The sequence below is a fragment of the Capricornis sumatraensis genome, chromosome 3, assembly GCF_032405125.1.
Source record: "Capricornis sumatraensis isolate serow.1 chromosome 3, serow.2, whole genome shotgun sequence".
In the NCBI taxonomy this organism is placed as follows: Eukaryota; Metazoa; Chordata; class Mammalia; order Artiodactyla; family Bovidae; genus Capricornis; species Capricornis sumatraensis.
This window is the reverse complement of record NC_091071.1, coordinates 146,819,853-146,835,165: the sequence shown is the minus strand read 5'-3', so window position 1 is coordinate 146,835,165 and position 15,313 is coordinate 146,819,853.

The following is a 15,313-nucleotide window of genomic DNA, read 5'->3' as shown; positions in this document are numbered from 1 at the left end:
AAGCACAGTACTGAGTCCTGGTTGATGCCATGATCCTACCCACATACCTCATTCAAGGCCAACACAGTCACTACTCCAGCTGCTGAGTACTGGCATCTTAGGATCTATACCTGGGAACAGGTCCAGGCATAGCTCTCAGCTAAAAAGAAACTTCCTTGCTCAAGATTTTTCCCCCTTCCTAAGGCCAGTCAGCACAGAATGACTGGTTTATGCAGGGGTCACAGCCACCATCCCCTTTCTTTGACTTGGGACAACTCTGAAGGGCCATCCTAGAATCATGGCTTCCTATAGGATTGACTGAGGCATCTTCACTAATGCACCAAAACTTCTCCTTTTCCCAGTTATGTTTCTCTCATTCTCTTACAGGTGCTCCCAAGAGCACTTTTCAATTAACTACCATGTCAGAGTATTTCTTGGGAAACCAAATATAAGGCAGTGCCCTTTCATTTTCTTATAACATTTCCATTTTTTCCTACTTTATCTTCAACTCTATTCCCATGGAGCTAAGAGATCGAGTTGTGCTTGTCCCATAAACTTTTCATTTTAAATTGTTCCCTTTCTGGCCTCTTTCATCTATCTTCTTTTCCTTTTCTCTCTAATAGCCCCAACATACCTGGACTTTCAAGCTGACATCTCATTGATGATGTAGGGGCAAAGTTGGGACCTTTGCTAAAAGCAGTCTTTTATAGCCCTATGATATTTCACCAGGTTAGGATACCATTACCGGGCAGTGTTGCATTGATTTATATACTCTGGGGAAAGCACTTGGAAGAAAATCCTACCTGAAGGATGGACTTTAGCTGGAGCCAACAAGACAAAAATGCCACAATCTAAAACTTCCTTTTCGATCTTTTCTAAGTAATTTTTTTTTTAAGATTCCATGCACAGCAGGTCAAATATTCAGCTATATGTTCTAGAAACTTAAAAATGTCTCCCTCCACCATTCAAATCTGAGTAGATTTTAGAAATTCTATAAAGTACTGCATACAAGCATCCACTAATTTCACTCTTTTTAAAAATCCTTCTGAGTTGCTGCTTTCTGAGCATGGAGAATACTGCTGTTTGATTCTATCTTGTCTATTCAGTTATTTGATTTAATCAAGTTGAGTAAATGAAGAAGACTAAAGGTTAAACTGATTTTCCAAATATATCAAAGAGAATATATATTGTTAGAAATACATTTATTTCTAAAAAGTAAGATGGATCTATATAAAAATAAAATAGTGATTCTTTTAAGGATTGGCACCAAAGAACTAGAAATAATTTCAAACTTTTTAAAATTTTGCTTTTTGCTGTTGGCCCCATCATGTCATACTCTGCATTCCAGAGTTGATTTTAGATGGAACAAATCTCTACTTCAAAGGTAGCTTTATTCTTTGAGCAGCTCTGCCTCTCACAGAATGGAATGAGAAACCTTTGTTTCTGTGTCACAGAATTGATACTGTTCTTTTGTTCATAGAGATGTGATGCTTCAATGATACCTTCCTAACCACCTTGATGTCCCCGGCTGAAGAAGTTAACTTAGTTTCACTGTGCTTAGGTTCACTTAATTGCATTATGAGGAATTTAGGTTAGTGTCCAGACTAGTACTTCAACCTTCAAGCTTAAAACACACATACAGACAGACTCACATGAAAAGATACACAAATTACTTTACCAATGCTTGGAACACAGTAACTTGTCAATGAATGTTAATTTTTATGATTGTTATTATCACATGAATTGCTGTGTTCATACAGTAAGAAGCTATAGTAGTAGTAGATTTATATAATTACAATATAAAAAGAGAGGGGAGAAATTCTGATTAATAGAGGCACTTTTCCTTACTATTTGATTTTGGACTTTAGATTTTGATGAAATAGACAAAAATATAAATCTGACATATCAGATTTAAATATATATATTACTCATTCTGTGAGGCCATAATTACACTGATACCAAAACCAGGAAAAGACACTATTAAAAAAAAGAAAAAGAAAACTACAGGCTAATATATTTTATCAGTATAGATGCAAAAATCCTCAACAAAATATTAGCAAACCAAATTCAACATATAGAAAGGATCACATTCCATGACCTAGTTGGATTTATTCCAGGGCCACAAGGATAGTTCAATATTTGTAAATCAATCATTGTGATAACAGCATATTAACAAAAAGGATAAAAATTGCACGATTATCTCAATAGATGCAGAAAAAGCACTTGAAAAAAGTCAATTGCCATTCATGATAAAATACTCAAAATGGGTATAGAGGGAACATTTCTCAACCCGATAAAGCCATTTATGACAAATCCATAGCTAACATCACACTCAATGGTGAGAATGTGAAAACTCTTGTTCTAAATTCAGATATAGGACAAGGATCCCCACTCTTGCCACTTTTAACATATTAACATAGTTTTGGAAGTCCTAGTCATGGCATTTAGACAAGAAATAAAAGGCATCCAAAATTGGAAGGGAAAAAGTGTAACTTTTATTATTAGCAGGTTACATGATACTTTATATTGAAAATCCAAAAGTATCTATTCAGAAACCATGAAAGCTAATAAATGAATTTAGTAAAGTTATAGTGTACAAAATTAGTTTATAGAAATCTTCTGCTTTTTCTATACAGTGATAATAAACTATCAGAGGGAGAAAGTTAAAAAAAAATCCCATTTAAAGTTCTATCAAAAACAAGAATAAACTTAATGAAGGAGGTGAATAATTATAGTCTGAAAAATGATAGACATTGATGAAAAAAATTAAAGATGATACAAAACAATGTAAAATGCCCCATGCTCTTGAACTGAAAGAATTAACATTAAAATTACCATATTAGCCAAAGCAATCTACAGATTTAATACAGTCCCTGTAAAAATACCCAAGAATTTTTCACAGAACTAGAACAAATAATCCTAAAATCTGTACAGAACAACAAAAGACTCCAAATTGCCAAAGTAATCTTGAAAAAAAAATCTGGAGGTATCACCTCTCATACTTCAGACTATTCTATAAAGCTACATAAATCAAAACAGCATGGTATTGGCATATAAACAGTATAGCAAAACGAAACAACCAGTCAAAAAAATAAAAATGTTCAGAAGACTTGAATAGACGTTTTTCCAAAGAAAATATACAGATGGCTAACAGGTACATGAAAAGATGCTGAACATTGATAATTATTAAAGAAAGGCAAACAAAAACAACAAATGTTTGATGATGATATGGAGAAAAAGGAAACTTTGTACACTGTAGGTAGGAATGTAAATTGGTACAGCCACTATGGAAAACAATATGGAGATTCCTCATAAAACTAAAATTAGAACTATCATATGATTCAGCAATTCCACTCTTGGGTATGTATAGGAGACAAAAAATACACACATCAAAAACCTAAAACTGATATTTGCACTCCAGTATTCACAACAGCATTATTTACAATAGTCAAGATATGGAAGCAACCTCAAGCAAATAAATGAATGGATAAATTAAATATTTCTATATACCTATATACATATATATACACGCACATACACAGTTGGGGGGTCCAAAGCACTGGGATCCAAAGCTACCAGGGAAGCTCCCATATTCATATATATATATACATGGGAGCTTCCATGGTGGCTCAGATGGTGAAGAATCTGCCTGCCAAGCAGGAGACTGGCTTTGATCCTGGAGCCAGGAAGGTTTCCTGGAGAAGGGAATGACTACCCACTGCAGTATTCTTGCCTGGAGAATTCCATGAACTGGGGAGCCTGATGGGCTACAGTCGATGAGGTTGCAAAGAGTCAGACAACAACTGAGCGACTAACACTTCTCACTTTCATATATGAATATAACTCAGCCATACTGCTACTGCTAAGTCACTTCAGTCATGTAGGACTCTGTGTGACCCTATAGACGGCAGCCCACTAGGCTTCCCTGTCCCTGGGATTCTCCAGGCAAGAACACTAGAGTGGGTTGCCATCTCCTTCTCCAATGGATCAAAGTGAAAAGTGAAAGCGACGTCACTTAGTCATGTCCAACCCTCAGCGATCCCATGGACTGCAGCCTTCCAGGCTCCTCCATCCATGGGATTTTCCAGGCATAAGAGAGAATTAAATTCTTCCATCTGCAGCAATGTGGATGGACGTAGAAGGTATCATGCACAGTGAAATAAGATGGAGAAAGAAAAATTCTACATGATATCACTTATATGGGCAATCTAAAAAAATAAACAAATATACACAGAAGAACAGAAACGGACTCAGATACAAACTATGGATTACCAGTGAAGAGAGGTAAAGGGGCAAGGCAAGATAGGGGTGAAAGATACAAACTAATATATATGAAATAGATAAGCAGCAAGGACATATTGTACAGCATAGGGAATTTTGACCATTATCTTGTAATAAATTTTAATGCAGTATAACATGTAAAAATACTGAATCTTTATGCTCTACAGCTGAAACTAGTATTATAAATCAATTATACTTCAATAATGCTTCCAATAATAAACTAGTGGGAAAATATGCTTGTGTTTAAATGAACTGCCAAAATATGTAATTCCCAGTTTTCAGCAAGTTCAAGCAAGAGAAGTGAAGTGAGGGGGTCCAAAGTGCTAACATTCAATGTTATACCTTTTAGCCAAAATATGCTTAAGGACTCTTTTACATTATCAATTACCTCTTGCTCATGCACTGATATACAACATGAATTCAGAATAAAACTGAATTGCACATAGACAAATAGCTTCTCTTTAGATTTTATAAGTGAGCTCCCACCATAGAGTCTCCAGGAACCGGCACATAGATTACATCAAATTAATTTACTGTCAGATCATTCATTTCATGATCTATAACCCACTCATGCCCTAGTATCAATCAGACAAGTGACTGATTAACTAGATGGGCCTTTTTCAAAGTCCCCTGCAGGCCAACAGATTCCATACTTTTCAATCAGGAAGTAGAAAACAATTTCAGAGGAACGAACATTAAAAAAGAAAAAGGAAAGGAAGAAGCCTACACTATATTTTACCTTTTTACTCTCAACTCAAGGAAATGCAGCCTATCCTAGTATAAGATCTTTGAAAGTCTCATGACTCATGAGATAATGTAAAGAATAAAGAATTTGAAATCTAGATTCTGTACTTTTTATATAACTTCACATAGTTCATAGATTGGACTGAACTTTTAAGAATATATGATGATTATGGGACTGCTTGAACAATTAGAATGGTTACAATATCTTATTATTTTAGTCCAACTACAGGCTTGAGAGAATACATTCAAAATATACTGATTGAACATCTACAATGTACCTGACACCTGACAGTAATGACACGGCTGGACCATAACATTTCATCTCAATTGATCCTCACACTTCTGAAAGAAAATACAATTTTTATCCCTGGGAGCTCAGGCACAGAGAGGTTAAATAACTTGGCCAAGGTCTGGCCCAAGTCTCACAGTCCCTGGATGGTAGAACCACAATTCAAGCCCATATCTATCTTCCAACAGAAATTGTACACCTAACTTTTTTCTTAACTGCTGCCTCTTTTCATCATATCACTGAAAAAACTAGTCATTTAGCTGAAATGATTAGAAGCACTAATCATTTCAACTAAACAGTTTGATGGTTGATTGCAACAAACATTTTATAATTTTCAAACATTTTAGAAACTGGATGTCAAAAGCTTTATTTTCAAAAATGCTAATCTTATATCAAAAGCAATTCATAATCTTATTGCTATCCAATATTCAATATTTCCACCTAACACTTTGTCTTCTGTGGACAATTACAATGGCTTGACAATTGTAATTATATAGTTAAATGTTATAAGTAAGTCTTAGTATACCGACACTAGTATCTGGAAACAATATGATATTTGATATTTTTATCACACTGGGGTGAGAAAACCTTGCAAGTTACTTCATCACTTTGGACCTCCCTTTCTTTATTTTTAAGATTAAATTTCTAATATTGTCATCCTTCAGTTACTCAGTCATTCCACAAATTTTACTTTTTCGCCTACTGTATTAGTAGTTATCCATTGCCACCATAACAAATAAGCACAAACTCAGTGACTTAGAACAAAAGAAATTGGTTCTCTCACAGTTTTGGAGGCCCAGTGTCTGAGAGCAGGTGTCAGCAAGGTTGTTCTCCATCCAGAAGCTCTAAAGGAGATGAATATTCTTAGCCTCTTTGTTGGTGGCTGTCCAACCTCTGCTTTCATCTTCATGTTGCTTCTGCCTCTGTGTTTGTGTTGGCATCTCTTCTCTCCTTTATAAAGACCCTTGTTACTGGATATATGGCTCACCTGTGTACAAAGGTCCATCTAGTCAAGGCTATGGTTTTTCCAGTAGTCATGTATGGATGTGAGACTTGGATTATAATGAAAGCTGAGCGCCAAAGAATTGATGCTTTTGAACTGTGGTGTTGGATAAGACTCTTGAGAGTCCCTTGGACTGCAAGGAGATCCAACCAGTCCATGCTGAACGAAATCAGTCCTGAATATTCATTCGAAAGACTGATGTTGAAGCTGAAACTCCAATACTTTGGCTTCCTGATGTGAAGAGCTGACTCATTTGAAAAGACCCTGATGCTGGGAAAGATTGAAGGTGGGAGGGAAAAGGGGATGACAGAAGATGAGATGGTTGGATGGCATCACCAACTCAATGGACATGAGTTTGAGTAGACTCCAGGAGTTAGTGATGGACAGGGAGGCCTGGTGTGCTGCAGTCCATGGGGTCACAAAGAGTCAGACATGACTGAGTGACTGAACTGAACTGAATTGTGTAATCCAGGATTTTCTCATCTCCAGGTTCTTAGCTTAATTACACACACAGAGACCTTTTTTCCAAATAAGGCCACACTTATAAGTTCTAGATGTTTACAAATCTTTTGAGGGGAGACCACTGTTCAACCCACTGCACCTAACAGGTGCCAGACATTAGATTTGGATGCTGGAACTATTTGGGGGAAAGAGGCATAATCCTCAAGCTTATGGAGGGCATCTTAATTGCTGCAAGAACTTTGGAAATTATAAAATCCCACAAAAGTAGAAGCTATTCTTATCTCTTAAAAAAAATAACTCCATTTCTCTTCCTTTTTTTTTGCCTCAGTCTGCTAATAATAGAAAAATAACTGGACTTCACATCAATACTACTCTTCATTTGTGACTAGAACACTTGTCAAAGGAAGCTGACCAATAATAATAGTCTGAAGAAAGCATCAATCAGAAACACACGTTGATGAGGGCATTTTCCAAGTAGAATAACAGCAATAATACTTAATGTGGGATGATTTGATCTGAGGGCAAAATAACTTGTAAATGATTGTTTGATTAAGAGATTAACATCCCCCCAAATGATGCCTTGATAATATCATCATTACAGATTAATTTCTTTTCATCTTTAAAGATTTTCATCATAATACACTCCTCTACCTTAAAAGTTCTAGAAAGAGGTTATCTACTATCACTAGGGAGGAAATAGTTTCATTCTATGATACTCAAAGTGTGGGCCACAGATCAGCAAAATCAGTATCACATGGTAGCTTGTTAGAAATAATCTCAGGGTGAGCGTGCTTCCCTGGAGGCTAAGTGGTCAAGAATCTGCCTGCCAATGCAGGAGACATAGGTTCAATCCCTGGGTCAGAAAGATCCCCTGGAGAGAGAAATACTCCGGTATTCTTGCTTGGGAAATCCCATGGACAGAAGAGCTTGGCAGGCTACAGTCCATGGGATCGCAAAGAGTTCGACACGACTTAGCGACTAAATAACAACCCGTTCTGAGCTACCAAGCCAGTATGTATGTTTTAACAAGATCCCTAATAACCAGAAGGTACATTACATTTGAAATGTTAATTACATCCTTTCCTACTAGTACAACATGTTGAAACAAGTCTTTTGGTGTAATACTTCTTAAAAGGTAGACTGCAGGCTTTTGTTCATTTATTTCAAGGGTAACCAGTAAGTGCCAAAATGAGAAAAATTTGTTTATTTAATGGGTTCTGTGAAATTATACTTATTCAGTTTAAAGAAATGTCCTCTTTACTGAGACTGAGTTTCCTACTAGCTCTGCATTTCACTCTTTTTTTTAATGATGATAATATAGAAGATGTTCATGTGCGGCATGCATGCATGTGGATGCATGGATGTTTAACCCCTGATTTTCAAAATGAATTTAACATATATCCACAATATTTTCCCCTTTAAATTACTGACCTATACAATTCAAAAGTGGTGTGGATAGAAGATGAGCCATTGAATAGAAGGGTGGAGTTGAAGAAAGAAAGGAGGGGGGTGGGTAAACATCAAAGAGGTATTATTCTTTACATTTTTCCTTTACATTTTCTTTAATTTGTTTTCCCCTTAGGGTAGACCTCTTTGGGGAGACCACACAGACAAGGCTTGACAAGTTACCATAATGCCACTCAGCTTGGGAGTACTATCTGATAAGCCTTTCTTCATCCTAGAAATGTTCATCATATACAGTTCACCCCATGTGCTACTGAAAACATCATTTGAAGTAGTAGACTGCAGTGTAGAAAGTATTCTTAAATTCTAGAATCTCCTCAAACGGGAACTCTTCTATATGCTAAGCTTCTTCAGTCGTGTCCGACTCTGTGTGACCCCATAGATGGCAGCCCACCAGGCTCCCCCGACCCTGGGATTCTCCAGGCAAGAACACTGGAGTGGGTTGCCATTTCCTTCTCCAATGCATGAAAGTGAAAAGTGAAAGTGAGGTTGCTCAGTCATGTCCGACTCCTTGCGACCCCATGGACTGCAGCCCACCACGCTCCTCTGCCCATGGGATTTTCCAGACAAGAGTACTGAAGTGGGCTGCCATTGCCTTCTCCAAGCTATCCATCAAATATCCCCTTTCTGTTCTTTGAAAATAGACATTCATGTTCAAATCTTACCCTTTGCTTCAGTGATGGTTCCATTTCAGTTAACCTGAACTGCTAATTAAAATATTAAAACTTTGAAAGCTATTCAAGTATACACTATTTCTTTAAAAGAAATATTAAGAGGGGAGAGAAAGATAACAAGGTCTTTGAAAATGAATATCATAACATTCATGGATTCTTTGAATAAACTAGTGACATTTAAGATCGCTAAATTAGCATTTTAATTTTTTTGAACCAAATCAGCGATTCAAAAGGCAAAGTCTTAAGCTATTTTTTTCTTCCCACAGACCCTATTGTTTCCGATGTAAATGCATACTATGCATTCACTAATTAAAGGTTATGCTATAAAGGATTCTTTTCTAATTTACCAAAGATCAGACTTTTAAATCCTTAGGAAAAGCAAGATATTTAGTAAACTAAAAAATGCTTATAGATCAAAGGTGCCCAAAATTCAACTTTAAAAAGTTGTTCCTACACAGCTTTCTCACATATAGTTAATGTCCCTTACCTTTCTCATAATTGGAAATAAAACACAAACATATGTGTAAATAAATATTTGATCTTTCCTAGCACTTGCATCTTATAATTAATAGTGTGATGGGATTTTAAATGTTAAAGAAATAATAATTTGCCATCAACAAGGGTAGGAGAATTTTGTTTATTAGTTTTGTGTGATTCAATTTGTGAAAATGTGCTTCATTGATCTTTGCAAAAGAACTTTAATTGGAAATGAATATCACAATCTATTTGCCACACCAATAAGCCCAAGTTGCTGCAGTTCATTAAGTACCACACCTGCTATTTAACTTTCCACAGGGAAAAAAGTCCTTGATTTAATACACCTAAGGATGGCCAGGTGGGAACTCAAAAAACAATTTGAATTAAATATTTCTTTTACTCATCCAAGCTGTTAAAATATACACCAAAGTGTTGCTTGAGATAAATATGCCTTAATACTTGATCTGGATATTACTTTTTCCTTTTATATAGATATAAATTATTTTCTTAAATACAAAAGTAATCCATTTAAATAATATTCTGTAAAAATATCACAAATAAATGAGGAAAAAGTCACTTTTTTATAATTTTTATTTTACTTTATTTTACTTTACAATACTCTATTGGTTTTGCCATACATTGACATGAATCCACCACAGGTGTACATGCATTCCCAAACATGAACCCCCCTCCCACCTCCCTCCCCATAACATCTCTCTGGGTCATCACCATGCACCAGCCCCAAGCATGCTGTATCCTGCGTCGGACATAGACTGGCGATTTGATTCTTACATGATAGTATACATGTTACAATGCCATTCTCCCAAATCATCCCACCCTCTCCCTCTCCCTCTGAGTCCAAAAGTCTGTTATACACATCTGTGTCTTTTTTGCTGTCTTGCATACAGGGTCGTCATTGCCATCTTTCTAAATTCCATATATATGTGTTAGTATACTGTATTGGTGCTTTTCTTTCTGGCTTACTTCACTCTGTATAATCAGCTCTAGTTTCATCCATCTCATGAGAACTGATTCAAATGTATTCTTTTTAACGGCTGAGTAATACTCCATTGTGTATATGTACCACCGCTTTCTTATCCATTCATCTGCTGATGGACATCTAGGTTGTTTCCATGTCCTGGCTATTATAAACAGTGCTGCGATGAACATTGGGGTACATGTGTCTCTTTCAATTCTGGTTTCCTCGGTGTGTATGCCCAGCAGTGGGATTGCTGGGTCATAATGTAGTTCAATTTGCAATTTTTTAAGGAATCTCCACACTGTTCTCCAAAGTGGTTGTACTAGTTTGCATTCCCACCTAATACCAGTGCACACAGGGGTTGCCAGATCACCTATACAAGCAAGCTGAAGCTCAGTGGGGTGGGGAGAGGAGAAAGAACAGGCACTTTATGTTAGGATGAAAACCATAGGACAGATACCAAATAAACAATATCAACAGCTACCCTCAACAGAACAGATACCCTCAACATAAGAAACAGTGATGGAGCAACTGACAAACAACTAATCTCAAAAATATACAAGCAACTTATGCAGCTCAATTCCACAAAAATAAACGACCCAATCAAAAAATGGGCCAAAGAACTAAATAGACATTTCTCCAAAGAAGACATATGGATGGCTAACAAACACATGAAAAGATGCTCAACATCACTCATTATTAGAGAAATGCAAATCAAAACCACAATGAGGTACCACTTCACACCAGTCAGAATGTCTGCGATCCAAAAATCTGCAAGTAATAAATGCTGGAGAGGGTGTGGAGAAAAGGGAACCCTCCTACACTGTTGGTGGGAATGCAAACTAGTACAGCCACTTTGGAGAACAGTGTGGAGATTCCTTAAAAAATTGCAAATTGAACTACATTATGACCCAGCAATCCCACTGCTGGGCATACACACCGAGGAAACCAGAATTGAAAGAGACACATGTACCCCAATGTTCATCGCAGCACTGTTTATAATAGCCAGGACATGGAAACAACCTAGATGTCCATCAGCAGATGAATGGATAAGAAAGCGGTGGTACATATACACAATGGAGTATTACTCAGCCGTTAAAAAGAATACATTTGAATCAGTTCTCATGAGATGGATGAAACTAGAGCCGATTATACAGAGTGAAGTAAGCCAGAAAGAAAAGCACCAATACAGTATACTAACACATATATATGGAATTTAGAAAGATGGCAATGACGACCCTGTATGCAAGACAGCAAAAAAGACACAGATGTGTATAACGGACTTTTAGACTCAGAGGGAGAGGGAGAGGGTGGGATGATTTGGGAGAATGGCATTGTAACATGTATACTATCATGTAAGAATCGAATCGCCAGTCTATGTCCGACGCAGGATACAGCATGCTTGGGGCTGGTGCATGGTGATGACCCAGAGAGATGTTATGGGGAGGGAGGTGGGAGGAGGGTTCATGTTTGGGAACGCATGTACACCTGTGGTGGATTCATGTCAATGTATGGCAAAACCAATACAGTATTGTAAAGTAAAATAAAGCAAAAATAAAAATTAAAAAAAATAAAGCTGTATTTGCAGAACAAAAAAAAAAGAAAGCGGTGGAGAACAAGCAACAAAGCACTCAGTAAATTCCTTTAGATGAAAGAGCTAAAAATAATGAACTAGGCGCCCATGAAAGATTTTGCAACTTTTAGTTATTTGGAAAATGAATTCTTACATCAGTCAAAAACTGGATTTTGGGGAACCCTCTGTGCTTAAGCTTGAAATGTGATTGATCCATGTGGGGTCCAAGCCCATGGCTCTAGTTTTGTTTCAATCATCCCCTCCATGGAAGCAGTTAGGCTGCAGGCTGTGGATTCATATTGTGATTGTGAGCACAGTAAAGTCATGGCAGTGCCAGGCTAATTAGCAACCTCCTTTTTCCCTGGAGAAGAAACTCTCACCGTGCAATTTTAAGTTTTACAAACAAGTGGCTAACACTTTTCTGATGGTAGGTGAAGTGAGAGGGTTAATATCTGAACTATATTTTAAACATATTCAAAATGCTCACTAAAATTTACAATTTAAACATTTTAAAGATGTGTTCCTCTTCAAAAAATATATATTTTGAATATATATTCAAAATATAACTTCTATATTCAAATATGTATTCAAAATATAACTTCTATAAAACTATGGGAAAATGTAATTTATTTTTTGTAAAATGTACTTCATTATCAATGTTTCTGTGGTGCATTTTTCCATGTCTGTATACAAATTAGAAACAGAATATTTAGATTTTCTCTATCCCAGCTAATCAAGGCAATTTTGTCTCTTTAAAAAAGTTAACGAGTTTATTCAACAAACATGGATACCATTTTTGCATGAGACTTCAAGATGAGGAAGAAGTAGGGATAGGGGACATATAGATAAATTACATGTGATTAATACTTGGGATGATTAAAATATATATATGACACTTAGTTTTCACCTCAACCAGACCAATGGTATCAAAATTTGGGGAAGAAATGTCAGTATATTTGGATTTCTTGAAAAATGCCTTATGTGATTCTAATGTGCAGCTAGGGTAGAGAACCATGGAAGTGTTTTAGAAAGAGACCTAAACCAGATAATTATAAAGCAATGTGGTAACAGCACTGAAAGAAATATATCCAAATCAGAAAAAAGCATAGTAGAGAACCTACAAAGACAGTTCTCTGATTAACTTGGAACAGCTCAGCTTGGAAGAGGGGTGCAGGAGGTTGTTCATATTTAACATAACTCTGTGTATAGTCATTTCAAAAGAAAAAGTGTTAATTTGGAAACTTAAAGGCCAGCAGTACATTCAGTTCAGTTCAGTTCACTTCAGTCGCTCGGTCGTGTCTGACTCTTTAACAATAATATGTACACAAAATGTTATAGCATCACAGAAAATTGCTACTAATCTAGGTTCTATGACCATAGAAGCCTTTTTCAAGGAAAAACAAGTTTAATCTTAAGCTTAAACCTTTACCTGTCAATCAATTTGAAAACTATTTCAAATTTTATCAATAAAATATTACACAAATATAAAATAGCTTATTTGTAGCATTTAACTTCCAATGATATTCAAGTTTAATAAGAAAATAATTATATTCCAATAAAGAAAATTATGTCCCAGATTTATTATTGGAATCTATGCTTGGACTGCACGGATATCCAAACAGTCCATTCTGAAGGAGATCAACCCTGAGATTTCTTTGGAAGGAATGATGCTAAAGCTGAAACTCCAGTACTTTGGCCACCTCAGGCGAAGAGTTGACTCATTGGAAAAGACTTTGATGCTGGGAGGGATTGGGGGCAGGAGAAGAAGGGGACGACAGAGGATGAGATGGCTGGATGGCATCACTGACTCGATGGACGTGAATCTGAGTGAACTCCGGGAGTTGGTGATGGATAGGGAGGCCTGGTGTGCTGTGATTCATGGGGTCGCAAAGAGTCGGACACGACTGAGCGACTGAACTGAATTGATGTTAGTATTTATGTGCATCAAAAAAGTAGTTTAAAATAATTAGAATAAATGTTACAATTCATGACATTTACATTTTTGGCTTAGTTGCTCCTTAGCACATGTGATCTTCCTGGATCAGGGATTGAACTTGTGTCTCCTGAGAATTCTTTACCAGTGAGCCACCAGGGATGTCCCAAGCCTATTTTTTATTAAGGTGTTCTAGTAATTCTTTCTCTGAAAGCCATTATCGTGTTCTTTCTTTTTTTTTTTCCTGGTAAGGAAATACTGAAATACAAACTAAATGCAATACTATCTGCTGTATATTAATACTCTTCATTACATTCAATCTGCAGGCAATATATTTATTTATTAACATACCAACAGGCTTATGTGATTTTTAAAAAGGTTCTGGGACTTTTAAACAGATATAAGTTTTTCAATCAACACACTTAAAATTACTTTTCTTAAATAATGCATGAACTAATTTAACAATTTTTACTGAGAAACTGCTAAGTACCAGAATTTCTACTCTGAGTTTGGGAGAATGTGGTTAACAAGAAAGGACTGCAGGCAAGTACACAATCAGACAGTATCATGTGTGCTATGTGAAGAGAGCGCCATCTGTGTTACGTGTGATACTCCCACTGCACACTATCTTCACACAAGGGCCCCTTTCTATTCCCACTACACACTGTGTGGGGATAGATAGGGGCCCTTAACCCAGATGCGAGAGTCTGGAATTTCTGGAAAGAAGACTAAGCTGAAATCTTAAGAATGAATAAGTCTGGACCAGATAAAGGTAGGAGTGAAATAAAAATTTTCAGGCAAAGTACCCAAAAGGAAGAGAATGGCAATGAAAAATCAGAAGGATGTTTGTGTCAAGACAGAGGGGTTTAAGAGGGTGAAACATCAAGAGGTAAGACTGGAGAGTTTGGCAGGGGATAGATAACATGGATTGAGGAAAAAAAGGAGAAGGGGGCTGCAGAGGATGAGATAGTTAGATGGCATTGTGGACTCAATGGACATGAATTTGAGCAAACTCTGGGAGATAGTGGAGGATAGAGGAGCCTGGCATGTTGAAGTCCATGGGGTCGCAAAGAGTCCAACATAACTTAGCCAATGAACAACAAAGATCACAAGTGGTCCTGGAAGCAATGTTAAATATTGGCAGACTACTGAAATATACAGACCAGCTTTACCCGGGTTTGCATTTTGTGTATAATTTCATGGCACTGGACAAACATCTTCAGCAATATGGCACTGGAAGAGTATCTTACGTTCTCAGTAAAGATGTCTTTTAAAAAAGTATACCCACTGAGTTTTCCATAGAGTCTAGTCTTTTGTCATGACCCTTTTCACCTGAGTCTTCTCCTTATTTGGGGATCTTGTCACTACATTTGAATTATGTAACATTTCTCTAGCGGATTTCTCCTTTCACTCTTTTTCTCTGTTTCATTCTCCAGTCCTACATAGTCTTAGGGC